Below are 27,817 nucleotides of genomic sequence, written 5' to 3'. Positions count from 1 at the left end.
AGACTTTCGACCCTCTACAGCTTTATTATATGTATAGATAGATAGATGTATAGATAGATAGATAGATTTCGCAAATTTGCCATTTACTAACTCGGGGTTAACCGGTTAAATCTGAGTTACCGTGGTTACCAGTACAATTTGACACTGGGTTAACGGTTAACCGGTTAACCCCGGGTTAGTGGGATGGTGCAAGTGGCTCTAAGTGAAATGCGTTGAAATTAATTAAAAGTTGTGATAAAACACTATTTAAGCGCCACTTGCACCATCCTACTAACCCGGGGTTAACCGGTTAAGCCGTTAACCCTGTGTCAAATTGTACTGGTAACCATGGTAACTCCTGATTTAACCGGTTAACCCCGGATTAATAAACGGTGCAAGTGGCCCTTAGAATCGTGAACCAATCTTAAACTGCGCGCCCCTCCAACGCTCCTAAGTTAACTTGTTAAGATGCAAGACAAAATACTCGTATGGCAAAATTTTATATTAAGTAATAATACATACATACATAGGCCTTTCAGTCTATTGCAGACTATACAAACAGTGTCAGGCAGGGCGACAACTTTTTTCATGGCTGTATAAGCCAATACGGGAGCGACAACCACGACCGCAAAACTGGCAGGTGTAGTGTGCCCGTGGCGAACAGATGTCGGGCTGATGACGCTTGGCTCGCTTACTTGCGAGTGTCTTAAACCAAGCGTCATCGTGGATTTTACGACCATCGAACACCAGTTTGCGCCACTTATCTCTGTCCTCGGCAAGATCCTCCCATTTATGAACCGGGATGTTGAAGGAGTTCATGTCTCGCTTGACGCAGTCCTTATGCCGTAGCATCGGCCGACCGACACAAGTAATAATATAAGAATCCATAAACAAGTTTACCCACTTTAGATATGAGAGTAAGTGCTTTGGGGAGTGGCGTGTAATATAAAATTTTCTAAACATTTGTTAAATTGGTGCCTCGAAAGAATTGTTCATCAATGTGAGTTTAAAGTTTGCACCTCCAAATGGAAAAGTAATTTCGTTCCGTAATGGCCTGTTAAAAATAACAAGCTGGGGAATCCGCATTTCCAGGGCTTATTCCAACCGCCTTCAGGCGAACAGCTTGCAATATCTATGTGTGAAGCTTTCTCTGAATATGAAATTCTAAATTTTAATCGAAGATTTTCCTTCTTATAGCTACTACTTACTATAATGGTGTTATTCATAATCGTTTGTCAAATGTAAAAAACGTTTGATGATAATTTGTTCCTATCCTGTCATTTTTACATCAACATAGTAAGGTTGATCCTTGGTTAGTTGGCGAAAAGATGGTGGTTATGATGAAAAAAAATCAGATAGTTTTGAATAATTGGCGTTAGTTAAGTATATTACAGGTCAAACATTTGCTAAAGGCGGACTTAATGCCTCTTGTCATTCACTACACTTTTCTCTACAAAAATGTCAAGGGGACGGCAGTGAGAAGCGTTAAGGATCGGGTCGCGACCGGGCCGAAGCTTCCGGCACTTCGTTTTCTATGGAAAGCACCTGATCACCGATCAGCCGATCATCAAAAATTACATATCAGACGCCTCCGCCCGGGCCCGGCTTAGTCTAGCGTGAATCATCCTTTAGTTAATATATTTAGTATTTTTAAAGAAAAACTCATTTACTTTCATAGGTAACAGAAATAAACCTCTTTAGTTTCCTTTCGTTAATGTGGTTACGGTTAGTTCATTTTGTAATAAGGTCCAACGATGGACAGTTAACAATGTAGGCGATAGTACATTATTTGACCCTATTTTCACCCCCTCCCCCTCTAGTTTAACTTACTTCTACAGATTTTATATTAATGGAAAAAATGGAAAAATTACGCTTCCGGCAGGACTTGAACCCGCAACCTCCACCCCACCCCAAAGGCGTGTATACATAAGGGAAGGAATGGAAAGATTCGCAAGATTCTGGTAGGCTTCCGTAGCTCAATTGGCAGAGCTAACGCACGGATTGCGGAGGTTGCGGGTTCAAGTCCTGCCGGAGGCGTAATTTTTCCATTTTTTCCATTAATATAAAATTTGGAATATCGCTCGCAGACGTATCTGCATGTTTAAAAATTGATTTACTTCTACAGTTTACTGTAGGTACTTCATACTTCTACAGTTTACTGTAGGTACTTCTTACTTCTACAGTTTACTGCAGCGGGTGCTGCAGGGATGCGGGTGAATGGAGCGCACAGGTAAACCAGTGTATGGTTTACCTGTGCGCTCCATTCACCCGACCTCTCTAAGCTTAAACAAAAATTCGGAAGCTTTGTATTGGGCGCGTTTGTACCTATTCTTTTATTCTTTTTCACAGATAATAAAATTCCTCGCGGTCTGAGATCGCTTTGAGGTTTGAAGCCTTTCAAGCGTGATGAGGGTATACAATTTTGGTGCAAAGCTTATTCATACATAATAACTCGTACTGCCGTATTCGAACTTCAAGATATTCACAAGAGACGACACGTACTAGATCCATTCCAGATACGTTATAGTTTATATCAACTAGTTCTCTTTTGCAGCGCACTTTTACGTTAGATAGAGTATTTAAGATATCTATTAGATGTGAATTGGATCTCTAATTCATATCCTATGGAAATCGTTCAAGAGTATCTCCAGAATCGCGCAAATGTCAAATTTGATAGATTAGATCTTAAACATATCGTTATCATATCTTGGTGATGTCTAAAAGATATCTAATAGATGTCTATTTCAAAATCCGAATCGGGCCCGTAGTCTGATAGCCAATTTGGAGATAAATAAGCGCCATTACCTGAATCAAACCATAAAGGAAATGGCTACGAGACACGAGTATGAGTCAATTTTATAGTGCTCCTTTTTTAATACTCCTGGTAGGCCTCGGTGTCCGGTTAGGGTCACCAGATCTCAGAAATTTTCCTGACATGTCCGGATTTTTGGCCGTCAGGAATGCGGCCGGAATACGAAAATGTCAGGAATTTTAGTGAATTAACAGACTTTTATATTATGTACCTAAAAAGGTACATTATCCAAAACAAATCAAATTTAAACAATGTATCAAGCTTACATACATAGATACGGTTAGCCCATTCGTTCTCTCATTTCTCCCACTTATTAGGTGTTTCCGAAAAGTATCCAGATTTGTCAAAAATTTTCTGATGGCCTATACAATTTACATTATAATATTGCTAGAATTTTCTTGTTACAACTGGCGGCCCCTAATTTGCTGTAACCTTGTTAGACACCATTTTGAAAGGAGAAGAAGTTTTCTGCTGTGTCACTTCGCCATCTGTCCTCAAAAGCCCGCTAAGTTTAATCCTCTAGCTTGTTATTATTATATAGCACTTGTATTCAGAACCAAAAGGCCAATTCTGTTTTTTGTGTTGGTTTATTTAATACATTCTTGTTACTATAGGCAAAGATATATGTTACTTCGTATAAGATGAATAAAGTCTAAGAAAAAAACGTGCCTCGGAAATCAAGATAAAGTCATTCTCGGATAGATGGCGCACACACCTTTAGCCTATGCTCGGCTAGATGGCGTGACGACACCGTTTCATATTTAACAATTTTAACACATAGATATCAGTGAATTAACATGGGTCAAAATGATATAAAAATAATAAACTCATTTATCCATATATATTAATTTTTTGATAATTTTATAAGTGTTTATTTTGAGTTATAGTCGTGTGTCGATAGATGGCAGTAAATTTACCGTGACTACAACATTTACTATGACAGGACCGCTCTATACTATCTATTCTTTTTGCTATAGGTAAGTCTAACAATGGCACACGTGGATGTCACGATCACGACCACCTCGGAGACACGAAAGTCTCCGAATGTTTGAATAAGTTGCTTAGTTACCAATACCAATTACCAATCATTTATTTACATATTTGACATTATATATGTACATTCCATGATGAACTACTGTTACCTAGTTTGCGATTGTAACAGCGCCATCTTTGGTGAAATTAAGACATTAAACTATATCGGCTCGAACACCGAAGTATTCTGTTTGTCAACTTGATAACGTGCACCAATCTGCGAGATCAGGCTCTCATAGGGATATATTTTGTAATAATATGTATGCTAGTTTTTAAGGTATCTATGGGCCAATAGTTGCCTGAAAATAAATGTTTTCATTTCATTTCATTCCATTTCATAGCTCATAAGGCACATCGCTCGTATTTATTCGTGCGCGTTAGATGCCTGATGATACTACTTAAGGTGTCAAAATAAGACAAAACTTGTCAAATTGATAAAATAGAAGGGGGTTTTCAGAAAAAAATGGTACCATTTACTTTTTTTCGAAAAATCATCAACTTTTAGCTTATTTAGACTCAGGGTCACGAGTACTATTGAATGAGACAAAGAAAAAAAGTGTCCCCAGCTTTTCATACAAATATTGGGTGTCAATTTTGTAACGGTCCTTACAAAAACTGAAACTTTTTGGACACATTTTTTTCTTTTTAAATGGATAGTCCTTGTGATTCTGAGTGGAAATAATCCAAAAAATTATGGATTTACAAAATGACACACTTGCGATTTAAATGGCACACTTTTAAGTGAAAATGGCCAGAATCGGCCTCTCAGTTTTGAATTGTGTTAATTGCAGAGACACACAATACGAAATTTAAACTTCAACGGATAAATCTGAAAATTAATGTTGAATAAATAATTGGGCCATTTGAAGTATTCACCGCGCGAAGATCAAAATAAAGACTAGCGGCTCGATTCGGGAAAAGAATAAGAGATGCACTAGATATGAAATAGTAAAGGTACCTTAAAAGGTACCTTATGTCGGCTGGCGCCGCGATTCAGGAAATTAATTAGAGATTCACTAGATATGAAATAGTAGTAAAGTTATGTGACTTTCCATGACAAAAGGTACCGGTTAAGAAAGTTAAGAAAAGTAAAAAGGCTTAGCTTAGCACTCTGTCTTTGTATAGATGCACCAAAATGAATTATAATCATCAGATATCTAAAACTATAAATATTCACATCAAAATAACAACGTCCAACGGCGCGATGCCAAAAGTGAATTAGAGTTTAACTAGATACGATATAGTAAAGATATGTGACGTCCCACGGATAAAGGTACCTTATGGCGGTTGGCGCTTACGATTATTAACGTCGCTCCAATATTATTGCGGCGCTATGCGACGTAAGCGCCAGCCGCCATAAGGTATCTAGTTAATCTCTAATTCACTTTTGGCATCGCGCCGTTGGACGTTGTTATTTTGATGTGAATATTTATAGTTTTAGATATCTGATGATTATAATTCATATTGGTGCATCTATACAAAGACAGAGTGCTAAGCTAAGCCTTTTTACTTTTCTTAAGATTAATTATAATATAACACATTAAAATTTATAAAATTTATAATGTCTGACCATGGGGGTTTAATTCCAGGGTTTGATTTTACTCGCTAAACTGAGTTACTTTTACTATGGGACCAACCGGGGAATTTTTTTTGGCTTTTCCATAGAAAACGTCGACATCAGCCAAAATGTATGAAAAAGTAAAAAAAAAATCGGGATTTCGGGGTTGGTGCCATAATAAAAGTAGCTCAGTTTAGAGAGTAGAATCGAGCCCTGGATTTAAAGCCCGATGGTCAGTAACACCCTGTATACACGAATACACGTAGTCAAAGGGTGTTTAAAAACACTCACTGTACCTAGTACAGTCACCTATGACTGTAGATGAACCTTCATTTTATAGTATGGCAAATTCGTTTGTTTTTTTCCTATAGACGTAGCTAAATTAAGGAAACGCCTTTGTCCCGAGAATCCTAACCAAAACAATCGGCCGTAGGTACCGGCTGAGACACCTCGGAATTATGACGGCGTAATTAGGTTTTTGTACCGAAATTACGCCCGAAATACGAATTACGGGGGAAATAGGGAAAATTATAAATAAAACGTCTCACTGACGAATAGCCAGCGAGTAGCTTATTAAATTTTGTCATTTTCCTGTATAGCCGAATTGTTACGATAAACAAGATTATTGAGTTATATTGGAAAGCAATATTATTTAAGATTCTTTTCTTTTGTATAAAAAAGTAAAGTCTTTTGTCATTTGATTATAGAGGAGTGTTATATATTCTGTCATTTCATAAGTATAATTTATGGCAGTTTAGTTTAGGAAAGCCCGGGACGCACGCGAATTAGTCTGTAGTGCTGAAAATGGAAATCTAGGTGCTCCAAAAAATGTTACGCGTAGGGAACAAAAATAGTAAAAACTTATGTCAGTCAAATCAGATCCAAAAAAAGTGTATAGAGGAATTAATTCCCAGTAAGCTGGAAATCATTTTCGGTTTATAGAAACTTTATTTGTCTAAGAAATTACAGGAATTTCACTTATAAGACTACATAAAAATAGTTAACTTAAAAATTATAAGTTACGCAATAAGCAAGCACTTATGACAATGTTCAATAATAAGTAAGTAAGTAAGTACCTAAGTAAATATTCTTAAATACACAGTTGCATTTGGATTTAAACTAATGATTCAAACACACAGAATAAAATTAAGATTGGACTCTAATGGTCTTAACATAAGGTTTAGATTTAATTGGTTAGTAATAGGTACATGCGAGGGTATCTTTTTTGTTCGACTCATGGCTGCCAGCCTTGTTTACGGGGCCAGTTAAAAGTTATTTTAACACCTTCATTTGGCCCTAAATGCCGAAAATCCGAGTTTACTCCATCCCAGGAAGTGTGGATAAATTTTGGGGTAATATATCCCATATTTACGGAGAAGAGAGTCAGTTCAGTCCTGTGGACCTTATTTAGAACTCAAAAATATTAATAAGAGCTTCGTCGATATATGTATGTAATGTATCCGTGCATTTACGAAATAAATAAATATGAAATATGAAATATTTCGTCGCTTCGTGAGACTGTTTTTAAATAGATTTAAAGGCGGGCTTGGAACGTTACCTTTCAACATCAATATTTATTATTTCACTGATAATCCAAAGCACCCTTACCTATTTCGCTTTGACAAAACGCGCTGCATTTTAGGTAATCGCCTGAATTAGTCAAACCGAGTTAAGGTAATGGTAGCTATTAACGCCGCCGTCGGATGCCAAAGTAACGGCTAAATGGTTAGGGTTAAACATGCATTGTTGTGAAGGGTTGCGTATTTTCAAGTTGAATCGAAATATTTTGTACAAAACTTTTTTGACAATTAGCAAAATAATCACATAACACACACAACACATTGTTTTCGCTATCTGGATATTATGGTAGGTACTCTATGGAAGGTGTTTCGAATAGTTGAAATTACCCCGCAGTCGAAATTGCCCCCCTGCCCCTTTTGTATATTTATTTAAAGTCAACATCTACCTACTTAAAATTGCGTGACGAAGTGTCATTAAAAAAACACTTTGTTGATACCTATCGCTTTTTATGACGTTAAAATGTCCATAAAAAACGGAAAATGTCAAATATTCCAAAGATTAGACTTATCCTTTATTATCCTGGTTCTTAAAAAAAGCTTTTATTTCCTCTCATATTTCAAATTATTTATTCGAGACTAAACCAGCTCCAAGGTATAAACAATTCAAAAAGTATTTACCTACAAAGGACCTACAAAATAGGGTATTATAGGTTGGGTCCCCTAGGGAGTTGTGTTCATTACCAAGGTATTATGTGGACCGAGTGATTTTTTTGCCGTTGCTAAGTAACTTTGGATACTGGGCTATAACCGCGAAAATCGAAGTTCGCAAATTGCGGGGATTTTTCTCTGTCCCTCTAATTACGCCTTCATTGGAGTAAAAGAGAAAGATCCCCGCAATTTGCGAATGTCGGTTTTCGCGGTAGCCGCTCTGTTATTTATAGATTGTATGAGTAGCAGCAATATATGACGGAATTAATAATTGTAATACAAAATATTATAAGCGCGTTTCAAACTTTTATACTTCACAATAATTAAAGAAATATAGTTGTGTTGTCATTTTACTTGGGATATATATTATACCTTTAAACGAGTGATTTTTGTATCGGAATCGGAAACGGCTCTAACGATTTTGATGTAATTCGTTATATGGGGGTTTTCGGGGGCGAAAACTACGAACTGGCTATATAGATCTTACCTCTGGGAACACGCTTATTTATGAGTTTTTATATGTTTTCCGAGCAAAGCACCCAGATATTGATTATTAAATGCCATTTTAGAGCAGCACAATATTTCAATACAGATACTACTATATACACAGTTTACCAAATCGCTTACAAGATAACTGTGTTGTTTCGTATAAAAACTCTATAATAAATGATATTAAGAGCCCTTCAACGTGCACACTAGCGCCACAGCTAAATAATCGTGGTTATTTAAATTTAACGAACGATATTGAAAAAAGGGGGCCGCTACGTACTGTATTGTGTATTTAAGTACCGTTTGAATACATCAGACTAGTTTTTATGTTGCTGGATTCGTCAATCGATGCGTCCAAAGTTAAAGCGCCGTTTTTGTTTTGAGTTCCTAGATCGACGAAACCAGCAACAAAAAAACTAGTTTGATGTATTCAAAAGGTACTTAAATACACAATACAGTACGTAGCGGCCCCCTTTTTTCAATATCTTTCGTTAAATTTAAATAACCACGATTATTTAGCTGTGGCGCTAGTGTGCACGTTGAAGGGCTCTTAAAGCAGCATAATATTTTTCGAGTAAGATTAAGAGATTTTTTTTGTGTGTTTTTTTATCTGTATTTTGTATGTAATTCGACATTAAGAGACCATATATATACATCTCTTAGTAATTGTAATACGTTAGATTGAATTGTTAGTTTTATTTTATAAAATTGTTGATGTTATTATTTTTGCTTTTATGTAAATTCAATGTTGACGTGTAAAAGTGCCCTTGTGGCCTATTTGCTGAATAAATGTTGATGTTTGATGTTTAATGTAACACAACCGCTGATATACCAGCCGTCGTAAGACTCCTTTATATATGAAACGACATATATTGGTAAAGTTGGACGGAAGCAACCTACTTTGCGCACAATGCATGTTATACCTACAATGACGACTGTTAGCAGCATGTTTTCTTTTCGTATAACCTTTTATAGGTACCAAAGTATGTTATTTTTCATTTCTCATGCTCTAAAAGAGGGTCATTTTTGTTCTAAAAGTGTGCAGAAAATGATACGTTTCTGCATCAGAGCATTTGAGTTTCCAAGTACGATTTTATTAATTTTCTTACGATAAGCAATTGAAATTTGGGTATAAATGGATTTGTTGTACAATTTCCATTCTGATACTTATTTGACTCCTCATTCCATAAATAAAGATACTTTGGCCTAAATTGTTAGTTGAAAGTACCCTAAAAATACTCTAAAAATTCAAACTAGGTCATGTTTTTGAAAAAACACATGCATTTTACTTTCCTCGTATTTGAAATGAAAAGCAGAGTGTTTAACTCGGGTAAAAGGCATCATTTAAGCCTCGGACTATTGGCGCTCGCACTGCGTTCGAGCGTCAAACTACCTCGGCAGAAATGAGTGCCTCTCATTCCTTGGTTAACTATATAACTACTATTTAAACAATGTTGTTAGGAGACAAAACATATTGGCAAAGTTTGACGGGTGCAACCTAGATTGCGAAGCAACATTCTTGTATGATGGACGACGTGTCCACGTCATAGTATAACTGTCACTTTTTAGGGTTCCGTACCCAAAGGGTAAAAACGGGACCCTATTACTAAGACTCCACTGTCCGTCTGTCTGTTACCAGGCTATATCTCATGAACCGTTACAGCTAAAACGTTTTATGTACTTCTCACTTGCATAATATATACATATATAAGCTCAAGACTTCTGTCCGTCTGCACCGTGCTCGAACAAAGGCTAACAAGCAGCATTAACTGCAGCGCACAATGCCCCATTGTGATAAACGACGTGATCGGCCATCTTTGAATGTTAACATCTGGATTTGCAGTGATTTTATACAGATTATATTCGTATATCTTACGCTTTTGTATCCATATCAAACCTATGGATATTTAATTACACAAATAGCGCATGGCGCTGGAGCTAATATACGGCGTTGCATGAACAAGAGATTCCCTTTGGCAGGATTGGTCCCTAGAACCCAGGGATGGATTCAAGAAATGGAGCCACCGAGATTTTTGATGTAAATTTTTAGGGGGGGGGGGGCTCTCAACTTGATCTTGATATCTGTATCATTTAAGCTACTAGGTCAAGTTTGGTATCGTTTCCGTATAAATCGGGGGTGTCGAATTCATTTCTGATATCATAATGACACCATTTCGAAGTAAAAACACATAAAATATGAAAAAAATACTTTTTTTTTTATTCCTCTTCACGCTTAAACTGCTGAACCAATTTAGTTAAAATTTGGTACAGAGATAGTTTGAGTCCCAGGGAATAACATAGCATACTTTTAATCTCAATAATCATCCCTTAAGGGTGTGAAAAGGGAGGAGGAAATTTGTATGGGGATTCAATAAAAAAAAATCATTTATTTCAGAAGACAGGTTCCATAATATGGTTAGTAACTCTGAACTTAACAACTATATTAGACTATTTGTAAAAAGGACACGAGAGAAAAAGCACATAAAAATCAAAAAACTAAAATAAAATTAAAAATAAAATAACAATTAATAAAAATACACGCGACCACCCCCCCTCTGCCGCCTCATGCATCCCATGATCTCCTCATAACATGCAGATCCATGAAGCGGCCGAAGACGGGCGCATCCAGCCGGTCCGCGATCATCTGCAGGATACTGTTGCCGCTCCCTCGCACACGTCGTATGACGGACGCCGACTTTTTGCGTATTATCGCATAAAAATCGTCGACGGCCGCGTCGGCAAACACGCCCGACGCGCTGCAATAGCGAGGGAGCCGCAACAGGGCCCTGAATGCGTTATTGTATTGCACTCTTAGTGCATTGTACGCCCGCTTCGTAAAGCTGACCCATAGACCACTCGTGTAAAAACTTTGGCAGTACGCTCTAAAAAGAGATAGTTTTACAGGCACACTACAGCGAGTGAATCTATGAGCCAGCATATTGCCGCGAACGGACAATGACCTTCGCTCACGTTCTATATCCTTATCATCTTTAAGGTCTTCGGATAGCACATGGCCCAGATATTTAAATTCTGTCACTCGTTTTAACGGTACACTGTTTAAAAGAAGCGGTGGAATGTATTGTGGCAACCTGTTCCTACCTTTGAAAATCATGAACTCGCTTTATTTCACGTTATACCTTAAGCCATGAGTATCCGCATACCTTTCACATATATTTATCAGCTTTTGCAGTCCATAGAAAGACGGACTGAGCAGCACCATATCGTCCGCATAACTTATATTATTTACGCTGATATTATCCAGGCGGCACCCGATATGCATGCTACTCAGCTCGCCAATCAGCTGATCAACATATAGGTTAAATAACCTTGGCGATGTTAACCCTCCCTGTCTTACCCCACAACTGAGTGAATACTCGTCAGAATACACATTTGCCCACCTCACTTTGTTCTTTTGATTACCATACCAATATGAAAAAAGACAACCTCAGGTGCCAAGCCTATCTCCCTTAACTTGTTCCAAAGTAGATCATAAGACACGAGATCAAAAGCTTTGGACAAGTCAAGGAAACATGCGTATATAGGCGATTTTCTATTGATATAGTAATCAACAGTGTGTCAATAACCGCTGAACCGATTTAGATAAAATTTGGTATAGAGATCGTTTCAGTCCCAGGGAAGAATATAGGATAGTTTTTATTCCAAAAAAAATACCTTAAAAATTAAAGGTAAGGTGTAGGATTGTATGGGAAATCAAAAAACTCTGAACCGATTTCGATGAAATCTATATCTACATATTTGATTTAGTTGAAAATTATACTAAACTTGACTTAGAACCTAAACTTAAAGAATTATTAACCTCAAACGTCGCAGACGCTTAAAACACCCCCCAACCCCCACCTGCATCAAAACTCTGGGTGGCTCCACTTCTTAAATCCATCCTTGGGTCCTAAGGACCAATCCTGCTAAAGGAAATCTCTTGTTCATGCAACGCCGTGGTTAACCTTTTTTTGCTCTGAGCAAACACAACTAAAACGTATCTACCGCGATATCATTTCATTGTTTTTACTTTGAATTCCGACGTTCCAGTTGTGGTCACGGAAAGACTGACGTCCCAGCAAATGTCAACGGAGATATAAATAAAAACACCAGTAAACTACCCGAAATTAGTTTATGAAAATGAAATTATATCGCTGCAGACCTGTTTGTGTAATTAAACATGTGTACAAAAATCGGGAGTTTAAAGTGTTATAAACCTATGGATTATAAAATGTATATTTTTACAGACTTTTTAACTTACAACCTACAAGTTAAAAATCTACTTAATTATTTCACTTAACGTGCTATTATTACGAAAGCTATGTAGTAGTTACTGGGGTATACTTACATTACTTATTACTAGTTACTTAGTGTCCCTCAGGGAGCCAACTAGGTCCCGCTATATATCACCACCAAAATCTCGGGTCTCGCCCTTCGATAAAATTGCCAATGACTAATTTGATTTCCACCCGCGACGCGGTGATTTCTCAATGGGGTCATAAATTTTAATATTTCGTTACAATTCGGTAAGTGCGAAGCGCACGTGCCGCGCGTTCCATCAGTTTCAATATTTTCCCATTTCTCAAAATTTTTGGTGCCAGCGTTTAGCGTAATATTATTACGACGTTTTGTTTTGACCTTTTGTATAAGTAGGTACCCCTACTTAAAAATATTTCTTTAAAAAAAAAAAGGTGATAGATAAAGCGCTGTCTTTAAATATGATAATAATCTCATTTATTCTTCATTGAGACATTTTATATTTTAATACTTTATGATAATATGATATATCATTTATCTAAATCGGTTAAGGCATTCAGGTTATGGTGGAATAAAGAAACTCACATACTTACAAACATGAACCCTGAAAACAATACACTCTTTTTGTTTAGGCAGTCGTATAAAAAGTAAGAGAGAGTCGCTCGCGTTTTTTACATATATTTAATTACACAAACGGGTCTACCGCGATATAATTTCATAGTTTTTACGTTTAATTCCGACGTTAAAACAATGAAAACAATGGAATCAAAGTTAAAAACAATGAAATTATATCGCGGTAGACCCATTTGTGTAATTAAATAGATTTTCATTGAAATATGACATACTTATAACATTGCCATTGCAAGTGCCTTGTAGAGTTCCGTGGCTTGTTCCAACTCTAGTAAAATAACTTGTAGTTGAAATTGGCTTATGATATTCTACTCGTACACGACCAAGGTACAAGCAAGTTTCCCTTGTTGCGGGTTTAGATTAGGGAATTAAAGTTGTGTATAGAGAATTTGAAGAGCCAACCAAATTTGAATAGATACTGCAGCTGCAATGAAAATTACTGCGATTCGTATCAGCTGCGTTTTCTGTCATTTATAATGTTGTATTCATTTTATTATTTTCTCAATGATGCAAGAAAGGTTATTTCATATCCATAGATATGAAATAGTAAAGACATGTGACGTTCCACGGCAAAAGGTACCGTAGGGCGGTTGGCGCTTACGCTATTATTGATTGACGCCGCTCCAATAATATTACCGCCGCTATAAGGTAGGGTTAAGGTAGGTACCTTTTGCCGTGGAATGTCACATATCTTTACTATTTCATATCTAGTGAATCTAATTCATTTCCCGTATCGCGCCGTTACGACTGTTTTTCAGTTATTATGCTTTCACCAATCAGCATAGATCTTCAAGGTCGTTTCAAAAAACCAAAATCATAACAAGTTGTGAAAATGAATCGGGCTGGTATGATAATTAGCCAGGTACTGATGCACATATGCACATATGAGCATGACACGTTTGCGGTTGCGGTCTGCAGATGTTATTGTCCGTCCGCGTAGCCTGCGGCGTCTGTAGCCGACGTGTGGCACGCGTTGGTTTACAGGTTACGGAATTTCTGTTCTGTAACTGGTGGCTTCTGTGAGCTGATCTCATGAACCCGGACTGCCCTCCTGAGCTAAAAGGCCATATTTTCATTGAAAACTTAATGCAAATACTGCTTTTTAGCTTAGGGGGCAGCGCATGGCTCCGGCACAGTCATGCAGTCACGAGGGGTGACGGGGGGGCGCCAGCGCTGCATAAAAGCTGCATAAATCACTGCTATCGCCATTGTTAGTGGTTCGGTAACAGTCATAGGCCACTCGGACCACTGTTACTTTTTACACTGTTACGGCATTTTTTAAATTTCCCAAAAACTAATCGAAGGTTAGCTGGAAGAGATCCCTTATAGGGATAAGTTCGCCTTTGTACTTCCATTACTGTAATTTATTTTTGTAAACCTGTGTTGTGTACAATAAAGTGATTACTACTACTACTACTACTAAAACTAAATTATTAATTATTAACTGGCGTGAAGTGGCGCAGAATAGGGCAGAGTGGCGCTCTCTTATGTCAGAGGCTAAGATGCTCTTTGGGCCAATGATGTGTGTATTTATTAACTCTAAATAGTTATCAAACCTGGCGGCTTAGCCAAGGTGACAATCCACCGAATCGCTTTATGTCTCTCTATCACTCTTCCATATTAGTGTCGTGACAGTGACTGTTGCGTTTCGTTGGCTACGGAGCGTTAGCAATTGGCATGTTGTCTACGGGGCCTGCTAGCCGGATTTTATTTAATGTGACGTTAATTTTACCGACCCACCTCGGCTTTGCACTAATCATCGCCATGTTTTTAATAATATACACAAAATTTAACGAATTATAAACCTTATTACTCTTGAATCATTATTCATTATATCGATTGATGAACTGCAGCATCTCTAAAGGTGGCCACTGACGAGCCTTCCAGCAGTCCAAATAGCGTGGCTGCAATCCAAAATCGGTCCGTGAATGTCAAAAACGTACAATGTTTAATATTAGGATGCCGTCCATTTGGATGAATCCATTGTAACGGCATCCATTTGGAAGGCTCGTCAGTGGCCTCCTTTAAATATCGCTTGCTCATAATACCTACACTAATTAATCCTCCGAGAACAGTTCATCAGAGAATATTAGAGTAGATTTCAATCCCACCGGCATACATGCATTTTTTGTAGCCTAGCAAGTGGTTGACTACTTTATTAGAAAAGAAACAATGTTTATTTCAGAGAACACTATTTGATTATGACATAATTAAACAGAAATCAAAGGAAATAAGAAAAACTTCTTAAACCATATTTGGTCGTAATTATACATCCTTTTTATAAAAATAAATACCTACCTAAGTATAGAAGTTTATTTTACTAACTTGCTTCATAAAATTCTCTTTGGGTAGGTACTCTAAGAGTCTAGACCAAAGGATCACTTAAGTCTATGAGCAAGTCGAGTGCCCTTGGTTACAATTGTGCCTCGTAACACGTATAAGTCCATAATGGGGTATAAGTCCGAGGTCTGAATTTTATTCCATACATTTCACCACATACAGTCAGCAGCAGAAGTTGCTAAGCGGGCCTGGTGTTCAAAATGATCTTGACTAATAAGAGCGCGTCAAGGTAATTTTGAACACCTCGCCCGCTTAGCAACTTCTGCTGCTAACTGTACTTTTATTTCCTACGAGTATGAAGTATAGCAGTAAGAAGTAATATGTCACATCACTCAGTTTTTTTTTTAAATTGTTTATTGCATGAAAGTGTTTGGAATTTATGTACCTACGTGGTACCATTGTTATGTCATTCAAAATAATGTAACAACACCGAATTCGCAGAAATACTATACTATACAATACTAGGTCCGTACGGTAGATACATACTTTGTAATATCTAATCTACGAAAAACATTTTTTTAGCTTTTTAACATGATTGGGCTTTGCACCGACTGGAAATAGGACAAAGTGAGGGAGAGTCATTATAAACATTAGATTGTCATTGAAATATGACATTAATTATAACATTGCCATTGCAAATGTCTTTGTACCCGCAACTCGACTGGATAACTCCATTGCGCATCGTGTGACCGCATCTTCAAGATGAAGTTTGGTTTTGCGAGCCACATTATGGCTACTCTACACGATGGGCCAGCGTCGGCCACTCCAAGGGACGCAGCCATGCGGTAGAATGAGATAGCAATATCACTTGCTCCCTCTAACGCATAAATGCGTCCCTTGGAGTGGCTGGCGCTGGCCGATCGTGTAGAGGAGCCATTAGAGCATTTCATAATCCGGATAAGAATTGTTGATGAAGTCGCCATTGTCGGATACGACAAAGAAGGAAGGAAGAGATAGAAATGCCTTGTAGAGTTACGTAGCTTGTTCCAACTCTAGTAAAGGACTATGCGTCAAAATTGCCCCAAAACCAACAGACTTCTGGTTCTATGGGCACCAAGCGGAATTCCATTGCAGGACTGAGAAACTGGTATTCTAGTCAAAATTTCCACCATTATTGGGGCAAGGCTTCATACAAAGTTGCCCATGGAGCGGCCAAGGGGTGTTCACAATATCTGAACAAGCGCTCTAACGCCTTGACAATAGAGGCGTGTTCAGATATTTGTGAGCGCCTTGACCGCTCCGATATATCTGATGGCGACTGTACAAGCAAGTTTGCCTTGTTGCGAATTTAACTCAGGGAAGTTGTGTATAGTTTTAAGACCCAGCTAATTTTGAATGGAGACCGCAAGTAGCGGAGTCAGTTATGAAGTTGACCCAAAAAAAAATTATTAAGCTATGAGCTTCATCACATATGATCTTTGAGTAATTCTAAGCATTTCAAGCCTGGGAGGCAATAAAGGGAGGGGGGGTACAAAGATGGCCGCCACCCGTCATCATTCAAAAAAATCTGTTCTGGTCCTGGTGGCTACTAGGGCAAGTTTGGTATCATTTTCGTATAAACCGGAGACGTAGAATTCATTGCTGATATTTGTTTTTTTCAGCTTCATAGTAATTTTACAAGAAAAACGTAAAAAGATGAAAATTTAGGATGGAGATATTTGCTTTGAGAGCTAATAACTTTTGTATAGTGGCCAAAAATATCATATAAAAAATACTATAATAAAGCGTAATTCATGCAGATTCTAAACATATACACGTTGAGTAATATCCTACTGCAAAAAGATGGTGAAAAAATTATTAAATGACCGCAGCGCGGGTAGTTGGACATTCGTTTATCTTGCGGACCGTCGTTTATCTTACAAAATGATCGAGTACGAGTATCTACGTAGGTATGCTTACTTTGCTAGATTTTATGATGACGAATAAAATACTTTCATCCATACATAATTCATCATACAGACATAATTTTATGCACTTTAATTTTAATGCACTTGCAACGATTTGAGTGGGGCCTAGTGTTATTTGACCGGTGTTTTCTGTAAGGTGAAGGTAAGTACGTACTACGTAGTTCCCCAGTTGGGCTCTGCTCGGATAGATCTGGAATGACATCCGCTGTGCTGTGCCCTACCACACAAAGCGAGATGACATTTACAGTGCCCATACCCCTCTTTTGAACGTAGTTTAAGGATATACCCGGGTCCAAAATTGGGTCCGAGAAATATTATAAATGAAATTATTCTAATAAAATAGCGCTCTTATTTTTGCTGATAATATTAAAACACAATTTATGAGAGAAATTGTACTACTTAGGAAGAGGCAAAATATTTATTTTCACGATAATTTTCATGCTATAACTCACTTTAAGTAATTTTATAGGTACTTACTTGTTGTTTTTAATAAATAACTTCAACCTGCACATAACATTCATTTGGATTAAATTTGATTTGGTTTGATTTTGTTTGATATTTTACATTTAATATTTGCTTCAGGTTGGTGTGGTGAAAAATTCTGTGTTTCACTCGGCGGCAAATTTTGTTTAACCCTCGTTCTTTGAAACCCTTACAACGCTTAAGATTCCATTTTTCGAACCACTCACTACGCTCGTGGTTCAATTTTGAAATCTTTCGCTTGATCGGGTATCAATATTAGCACGAGCGGTTAAACAACAACTTTGCCCCCTTGTAAAACAAATAACTATTATGCGGAGAGCTTACATTTAGAAATCATAACAGCTATGTATATTTGTCATACTTCTATTTTCTGCTCTGAGGGATAAAAGGTAAATAACGAACCTAACCTAACCCAACCTGAAATTGCGGTTGTACATGATCTTATTTGTTAAGCGAGCCGCCCTCCTCTTTAGACATGGGGATACCTGTGTGTATTTTTTTAACCTATACCAGAATTATGTCTGTGTACTGGAAACTGCGGACATTAAATATACAGAAAGCATTTTATTCGTCATCATAAAATCTAGCAAAGTAAGCATAGTTACCTACGTAGATAATCGTACTCGACCATTTTGTAAGATAAACGCTGCCTAGCGAGAGTCCAACTACCCGCGCTGCGGTCATTTAATTATTTTTTCACCATCTTTTTGCAGTAGGATATTACTAAACATGTATATTTTTAGAAGCTGCATGAATTGCGCTTTATTATAGTATTTTTTGTATGATACTTTTGGCCACTATACAAAAGTTATTAGCTCTCAGAGCAAAAACCTCCATCCCAATTTTTTATCTTTTTACGTTTTTCTTGCAAAATTACTATGAAACTGAAAAAAACAAATATCAGCAATGAATTCCACGTCTTCGGTTTATACGAAAATGATACCAAACTTGCCCTAGTAGCCACCAAGACCAGAACAGATTTTTTTGTATGATGACGGGTGGCGGCCATCTTTGTACTCCGCTCTCCTCGACTAGACGCACGCTTCTTATCGCCTCCGAGGCTAGAAATGCTTAGAATTACTCAGAGATCATATGTGATGAAGCTCATAGCTTAATAAAAAATTTTTGGGTCATATATGGCAGCGATCCGTAACTGACTCCAGTAAAGGAATATTACTACCAGTCGTTAATATAGTTACAGATCCGATCCATATCGTATTTATATATAATTTTTGACGTATATTATAATTAGAATCAGGACGTGAGCCGTTTTTAATCTCACAAATAATATAAATTAGTTTTAAATAGGTAACTTTTATTTGCAGTCCAATTTCGTCTAACAGTGCTAGATCAACAGATCACATACCAAATAGATGAAGCATAAGCTAACTTTGTTGCAGTTCGCTGTCGCTTCGCGTCCCCACGCAAAACAATACAATACAAATCCTATTTAATGCAAAACCTCAAAAAAATGTTTCTGAAAACACAAATAATACATTGTATTCACTACATGAGTGAATTGCAAAAAGTTGGTACATAGATTAAGCACCTGTAATTTGTCTAAAGTTTATTGTTCCTATTACCACAGTTGAGCCATTTCTATTTAAGTTAGAAGCATGAAAGTGTGTTAGCGTATGCTATATAATTATATATGTACGAATTTATTACAATAAATACAATACAATACAATTTACATAGTTAATTTTCGTAATACAAATGATTCAATTAATTTAAGACTAATCACAGCTCCTTAACTGCGCTTAGTTACGTACAAAGTATTTGCAATTCACTCACTCATGTCATGAAAATAGAGAGGCGGCCTAATAAATGTCAATAATGAATATGTTTAATCTGACATATTGTTGAAAATCATTCCTACGTATTATAAAGTATACATTTTAGTATTAACAAATTATTATTTATTTGTTGACATCTCGTAGTGATTTTTCTAACACAACATATTATTGTCATATAGTTCAGAGTCTGTATAAGTTAGTCTATGGTTTGACCCATCACCTAAGGGCCACAAGAGACCGTATCGGGATCGGATAAGGGTCGCCGTAAATCTGGGGGTTACAGCTACTTAATTTCCTATCACTGAGGTGGCTTACTCTTTCTAGTAGTAGCTTAGTAGTAGTAGTAGTAAAATACTTTATTGTACAAAAAGAAACATAAACTATGAAAGAGCACACATCATTAGTACAAAGGCGAACTTATCGCTTTCAGGGATCTCTTCCAGTTAACCCTTGAGCAATTCTTTCAATAAGTATACAAATTACAGATTAAACTACATATATAAATGAGTTAAACGAGAAATAAAATAGGTATCGACAACGCTTAGGGTAACATTCCATTTCAAACAGTAGCTGCACTACTAGTACCAACGCGTCGGTGTTATTGTCAATTTCCATATTAGTAAAATAAATGGTAGTGCTGCTGTCGTTGGAAATGGACTGTCACCTTAAAGGTGATAAGCGATCGCGGCGGCATTGCTGTCGCTGGTGTAACGTCGCAATAGTTAATACAGCTGTAGTTGACATCCGAATGTCACCTTTAGGGGCAAGGTAGGTACATTCCTCATCGATAGTGACGAATGACGAATGACTAGAAATACGTTTTAAATTTTCTAGAGTCTGTGCGGAAGGAAAAGTCGTAAATTGTATGGGATCCAATACAATCTACGACTCTTCTCCCTTTATCCAATTCGGATTATGAAATATATAACAACACAGTCTTGTTGCATTACTATATATAATTATAGTAATGCAACAAGACTGTGGATGACATATAACTAAACTATCATCGAGTTTCTGCTAATATAGAAAAGCTCTTCTTCTTCTTCAATTTAAGAGGTATCCTCTTGTCGGTGGAGTATTTTCCACTTCTCCCTCTCATACACCATATCCTTGACCTCTTGATACGACACATTACTAGCTGCCGGATTCCGGAAGAAAAAGTAGCGGCCCGATTCTAACTTTAAGATACGTCAATTAATAGCAACTCAACGTCAATTAATGTCAATTAACTTTAAGATACGTCATATGTATGTTAGTTTGTAAGGTATTTGTAATATGGGCCTTGTTGCCTGAATTAAATTACTAAATAAATAAAATAAATAGATCTGGAAACGACATGGATTAGATATGTCAGTGTCAAATGTGACGTTTCTTCAAGCAAATACGTCACTTTTGACACTGACACATCTAATCCATATCGTTTCCAGATCTATTAATTGACGTATCTTAAAGTTAGAATCGGGCCGCTACTTTTTCTTTTGTTTGGTCTACAAAGCTACGTATTGGTCTGCCCCTGTCTCTCTTTCCTTTTATCTTGCCTTCTATGATGGTTTTATAGAAAAGCTGCTCAACAAAAAAATTACTTTGTCCAAAAGATTATACAAAAATTACTTGAAGCCATTGTTACATTAATCTCATCAAGTAATTCCTCAGCAAAATTATTCAGTGAGAACAGTAAGATATCGGATTTGTGGTTACTAAGACTTCATTTGATGAAAATCTTTGTAATTAATAATAAAGGTATTATTCCTTTGGTAACACACACTATTATTTAAAACCCATATTTCATATGAGGCTTCCAATCCTAGAAACCTTTGTGAAATAAACTTTAAGAGATGAGGGCAAAATACACAGGTTGTAAAAACTTAATAGGCCCTTGTGGGAAAGTGTCTTAAAAGCTTAAGTTAGCTCATAACTCATTTTACTTAAAGGAAACATTCTTTTATTTTTCAAAAGAGACAAATTTTAACTTGATATTTTATGCTACCTACATACTCGTATATAATAGCACAAAATATCAAGTTTGCTATCATATTAGGTAGCATAAGATATCAAGTTCGGATTTGAAATTTCTAAGCTTCTAATCTATACGTCAATGTGTCCTTAGCTGCGAATGGGTATTTTGTGGGCAGCCTCTATTTTAATACGACTGCCAAAAAAAAGAGTGTAGTATTGTTTTCAGCTTTCATGTTTTGAACGGCCTCCTAGCCTAGTCGGTAGTGACCCTGCCTACGAAGAAGGAGGTCCCGGGTTCGAATCCTGGTAAGGGCATTTATTTGTGTGTTCATCACAAATATTTGTTCCCGAGTTGTGTATGTTTTCTATGTATATAAGTATTTATATATATGGTGTATATTATATATATCGTCGTCTAGTACCCACAACACAAGCCTTATTGAGCTTACTGTGGGACTAGGTCGATCTGTGTAAAAATTGTCCTATAATATTTATTATTATTTATTATGTGTGTATGTATATATGTGAGTTTCTTTATTCATAATAATAATTATTGAGTATTACTTTCCAGATTGTCTAGACCTATTTATTAAAAGCTGTCATCCCAAATTACTCGTAATTTCTAAGAATTTCGCAAAAGCAATTTCTTAGATATTTGTTTCAAGACATTCATTAGTTGGATGTTTAATCGGCACGTTTTTAATTTATTCTATTGGATTATTTTTGAATAAATAACGAGAACATCAAAAGAAGTTTAAATCGTTAGACACAAAGACGAAGCTCTTTGTATTTAATTGGACATAATTATATTTTTCTTAACGTTTTTTTGGTTTGCCATTTAATGAGGGGGGAAATAAATTAAAATGCAACGAAAGTACTTACATCTTTGTAAACCAAAAAATTACGCTTTCACTTCATTTATTGTCGCATGTAAGATGACGCGAAAATAAAATTATTATAAAATAAATCATAATGAACTACTTTTTCACACTAAGTCAAGAAGAAAGGTTATCATTTTACTACTAAGTATACTACTGAAATAATTATATGTATAAAAATACGATGAATATTCCGTAGATAAGTTAAATTTGCTTTATGGCAATCCTGAAAAGTTATGCGTTTCTGAGAAAAAACAATGATGACTAACGAAAATTCGGACAAATAGTACATTATGACTTAAAACTATTTGGGAAACAATAGAGACCCTAATAACCTACATACTTCGAGCACAGCCATTGTAAGAAAGGCAATTAGGCACTCCTAATTTTAAAGTAAACCCATAAATTTCAACATTGACACAGTTCTTCCAAGACAATTTGTATTTGAGGAAATTTGATTGATTTATTCGGTCTTTGATGGAACAGATAAAGATGTACAGCTAATTGCTAAATTGCCATTATGAATTACGGCCCGATGTGAACTTTAAGATACGTCAAATATTACTACTACGTACTTAGATACGATAATACGTTGTGTGTCCTAGGATACACAACGTGACAATAAGCTGAGTGAGGACCTTTTGGCACAAATATTTATGTAATTGAATTTTAGTTTTGTGTTATTAGTTATTATTATTTGTGCTAATAAACATCTCTTATTCTTATTCTTATAATGGATTAGATACGTCAGTGTCAAAAGTGACGTTTTTGTTTGTGGAAACTATTATTATATTTTATAAATAATTATAGAATAATGATCGTCACATTTTATAATTATGATGATCGCCATAATAGTAGATTGTACAACAAGGGCATAAAGTGACCCATTTTTAACTGAGCCAATTTTTTTTTCTCTTCGCTTCGCTCAGACCAAAATAGTGGACGAGGGTAAAAATGGACATTTATGCCCTTGTTGTACACTCTGCTTTTCACTTCGATTGCGAGGAGAATAATTATATTTTTCACTGCAATTTACACCACGAAATTGTCGTAAAGCGAAAGAACATAATACATAACCAATTCCCGCCAACTAACTTTTTAATTATTTTTTTAAAAGTTCAACATGTGATCAGGAGTTTCAGACGCTTGGTTTTCTGCCAAGTCAAACATTTCGGAACATTTATTAACGATAATCGACTCCTATTTTATGTGATTTACTAAATTTAATGACAGAAAATACGGATTTCTAATAGATTGTAGCAAAAATAAAATAATATAACAAGTTTTGTCATCTACACAATTTTATTGCTCAGTAAAATTGTGCAATATGTTTTAACTGTTTGGCCGATTACCGCGTAGTCTTAGAAGAAAATTTTACTTTTATGCTCTAGAGCATTCAGCTTTTTGAGCATGAGATGAGATTTTTTTATTTGAACATTCTCTTCCATCCACGACTAGACAAAAGAGCTGTACGTACACTTACAATTTTTTTTCATATACATAGGTATTCTTGACTGTTAGCACGGCCCCATTATTAACATTTTTTACCTAATTGTTTCAGCATGCTGTCAAGTTTTACCTGACATTGACAATTTACCGTACATTGCTGGTCAAACAAGTAAACATTAACGATAATTATATGCATCGTCGTTTAAGTAGGTACTTAACGATCCAGAAACGTAATCGGCGCTTGGTGACAATGACTGTACATTGCTAGTCCAGGTGTGCTTATTAACTCAGAAATGTATAGTTAAATAGCATATAAAAAACATGCCAATTTTGTGTGTTAAATTATAAGTATTGTAACGCACGTTTTTTTCTGATTACAAGTTATGACATACAGAATAAACTTTTGAGTCATTTTGAGAAAATACGAACGGCAGGATTTGATTTAATAAAAACATGGAAAAATTAAATAGATTGTTAATTATTAAGCCATAATTAAGTGTATACACATTTATATTCCCACTTTAGTGCGTCAGAATAATTAACTATTAAGACATCAATCAAGAACCTTATAAATTAGATTCAAAATAAAATATGCTATAATTTAAAATAAACACGGCGCCAACCGCTCGAATAGTAGGAAAATTTAATTTAAATAACAAACCAACCTGTTTCCCTATTTACGCTCCAAAAACACCCCAACTGCTTAAAATTCAGCCGCAGTCAAAATTAATTTTAATCTAAACTAACTTACCTGAAAATAATCCGTCGCGTCGCAAACTTCAGCCAAAGTTAGAATTATCACTTTCAATCCTGGCACAAAACACTCACACGAAAAAAAAAACAAATGGTAGTTTTTGCGCGTTCGGTATTCTAAATTTGAATTTGCCGAACTTGAACTTAGAGCTCAACTGGTGGGTGTTCCCGCCGACGCCTAACTGTCTACTGCCGCGGGCGGCGCTCGTTGCGCCATTCGCGTTCGCAACTATACGAAACTTTTTGACGCTTGCATACCTGGGGCGAATACTACGTGTATAACGGGATGGAAAGAACGGGGAAAAACTTTGCGAATTGTACGAAATTGTGCAATGAATTCGGTTTTCATTTGTTTTCGGAGTCAGCTTATGACCTAACTTCTATTGGGTATAAAATGTAAGGTGTTTGTGTAAAACTCGTTCGAAAACATTTTTGATTCAAAAATACTAACACAAACATTGAAATAGAAAATATTTGCGTTCACTCTTATTTACAATAATAGCAGCCCCAGTTGTAAAATGCTTACTTACACAATTTTTTATATTTGTTTTAAATCAGAATTGGGCTACACCTATAAAATTAACCCTTTTAGCATAAATCACTATTACTACACACCAAAGCAAATTATGACTTAACAATTTGTTGCATGCCTATACTAGAGGCACTTTCGCTCACTAAATACCGGGAGGCTTATTCCGATGGTAATAAATATGGTTATAATTTTTTTTGTCCAGATGTGTAATTGATGTGATAGGTGTGTCCGCTGTCAACAGTAAACGAATTTCATTGTTGATAGCTGACAGGTCATATCCATCCAGTTATTACAATCAGAATAATCCTCAGGGAGAAAAAATATGCCTTTCGGCTACGACGTAGCGTTACGAGCGTAGCTAAACAGTGAATAAGAGACCGCTACGCGTAGCGTGTAAGTAGGGTAATTTTAATGTATTTAATTTAATGTACATGTACAATTAATGTACATTTTTTAATGTACAAAAACCGAATAATTTGTTGTAACTGTAAATCTTGTACCTATTGGCTTGTAAAATAGCTCCTCTTGAGACTCAAGAGCGCTCACTAGTCTCGAGGTCTACTTGCAGAATAAGTTTTTGAATTTTGAAAGTGCCTTTGTGGCCTATTTGCTGATTAAATGTTGATGTTTGAATTCAGGTAGAAATAAAATAAATCAAATCTTTCTACTATTTGCTAAAATATTTGGAATCTCGTCTCATAATAATAATTCAAATAATTCCACGCGTCGGTACGTGCCAAGAAATGTTTCATTTTATTCGATCGAATATTTTAAAGGATTTTTATTAGTTTTGCGTATTCAGATCAGTTTATAACGGGTATAAATATTAAATGTCCTCACGACGCAAGCCACATGCTTTAAGGTGCCGTTCGAATTCAGACTGCACAAGCATTGCTGCAGTTTGTAGCGCGACATTACTGTTGACATTGAATATTAGCTGAAAATTGTTGAGCATTATAGTTTTTGTTCGTCGCGACATCTATTGTCAACTAGCAGTAGGTACTGGTAAAGCCCGCTACTTGACGCTAGATGTCGACTACGAAATAACTCGCGTAGTGGTAAGAAAACGGATGTATGGTTACCACTCTTTTTAGGGTTCCGTACCCAAAGGGTAAAACGGGACCGTATTACTAAGACTTCGCTGTCCGTCCGTCCGTCCGTCCGTCCGTCCGTCTGTCACCAGGCTGTATCTCACGAACCGTGATAGCTAGACAGTTGAAATTTTCACAGATGATGTATTTCTGTTGCCGCTATAACAACAAATACTAAAAACAGAATAAAATAAAGATTTAAATGGGGCTCCCATACAACAAACGTGATTTTTGACCAAAGTTAAGCAACGTCGGGAGTGGTCAGTACTTGGATGGGTGACCGTTTTTTTTTGCTTTTTTTTGTTTTTTTTTTTTTGCATTATGGTACGGAACCCTTCTTGCGCGAGTCCGACTCGCACTTGCCCGGTTTTTTACTTACACTGAGAGAAACCACCACACCACAACAAACCACAGCAAGTGCACTGCTACGAGTAGTACGAACGCATCGGTGTAATTGTCAATTTCCATAGTAAAATTAATGGTAGCTGCTGTCGTTGCAAATGGACTGTCACCTTAATGCAGTTCCAGTTGACATCCTGACGTTAGGATTTATTTGACTGGATTTATTGACCGAATAGCGGCGTGTGTTTGTAGAATTTTTAGAGTTATGAAGATGCATTTGTAAGCGTTGCATAAGTAAGTCAAAAGCTAAGGAATATACAGATACTTCCTAAGTATAACGGGGCAAGTGCAAAATCAGAGGGCTTACCGCGAACCACGTTCGACTTGTTGCCTCCCTGTCACACTTACGTTCGAATTTACAAGTGCGACAGAGAGTCAACACGTCGAACGTGGTTCGCGGTAGGCCCTCAAGATTTTGCAGGAGAGCGGTTCAAAGGTACAACGGAACATAACTTCCTTAAGGGCCACCCCACATCTGGCGTCTTTCGAGCGTCGGCGTCTACAATTCTATGGCCGCTGCTCGACGCAACGTCGACGCAACTCCGCAGCGACGTCATTTTCCATAGCGCTGACCAGACACCAACGCTCGAGGGACGCTAGATGTGGGGTGGCCCTAAGGATGACTCACGCTAGACCGGGCCGGAGCTTCCGGCGCTTCGTTTTTTATGGAATGCACCACGTGGTCACCGATCAGCCGTCATGAAAGTGACATGTAGTAACATACAATTTTGGATTTACTGTGGCGAAATCTCTGTCTGCATTAATGGAATTCTAAAATTTATCGCAGTTTATAATATAAGAGTACCTAGTATATAGGGACCGTGCGTTGGAGGGTCTGCCATCTCGTGGCCTGAATCGGAAACATATGTGCACATGTACATTGCCGAAGCAAGTGCCACTATCTACCATTCTCGTTGGTACGTTTCCTTGTATATAGTAGGTTCTGCCATCTTGTGGGCTACATCGGAAGCATAATCGACACATTTACGCCTCGCGCCAAAAATCTGACGGCTCCTATGCTGCCCTATAGTTCATGCACGGAGCCAATACTCCAGTATATCTACGCGTATTTAAGCGGAGCCTACAATCACTTGATCTAGTAGGACAAAACTTAACAATTTTATTTCAGAAGAAAATTGAGAACTCGTTGTGACGTTATCCCTTTCCTCTTAACTTTCTGACACTTTTTTAGTATAGGTGTGGCGCCAAGTTTAAACATAAACACTACATTAAGTGCGGGCTAAAAAA

The 27,817-nt window shown here is 36.8% G+C and overlaps 1 protein-coding gene across 1 annotated transcript in view; it reads right to left on the bottom strand.

The window, feature by feature from the left end:
* The window catches only part of LOC134675189 (dopamine receptor 1), a 195,026-nt gene extending 170,248 nt beyond the window's left edge, over nucleotides 1-24,778 (bottom strand). The window contains exon 1 of the mRNA XM_063533389.1: nucleotides 24,543-24,778. The gene's annotated coding sequence lies outside the window, so the exon portion shown is untranslated. The remainder of the gene's footprint in view (nucleotides 1-24,542) is intronic.
* Nucleotides 24,779-27,817: the final 3,039 nt, after the last annotated feature.

The sequence above is a fragment of the Cydia fagiglandana genome, chromosome 21 (assembly GCF_963556715.1).
Source record: "Cydia fagiglandana chromosome 21, ilCydFagi1.1, whole genome shotgun sequence".
Classification (NCBI taxonomy): Eukaryota; Metazoa; Arthropoda; class Insecta; order Lepidoptera; family Tortricidae; genus Cydia; species Cydia fagiglandana.
This window is presented reverse-complemented; position numbering and strand designations above follow the sequence as displayed.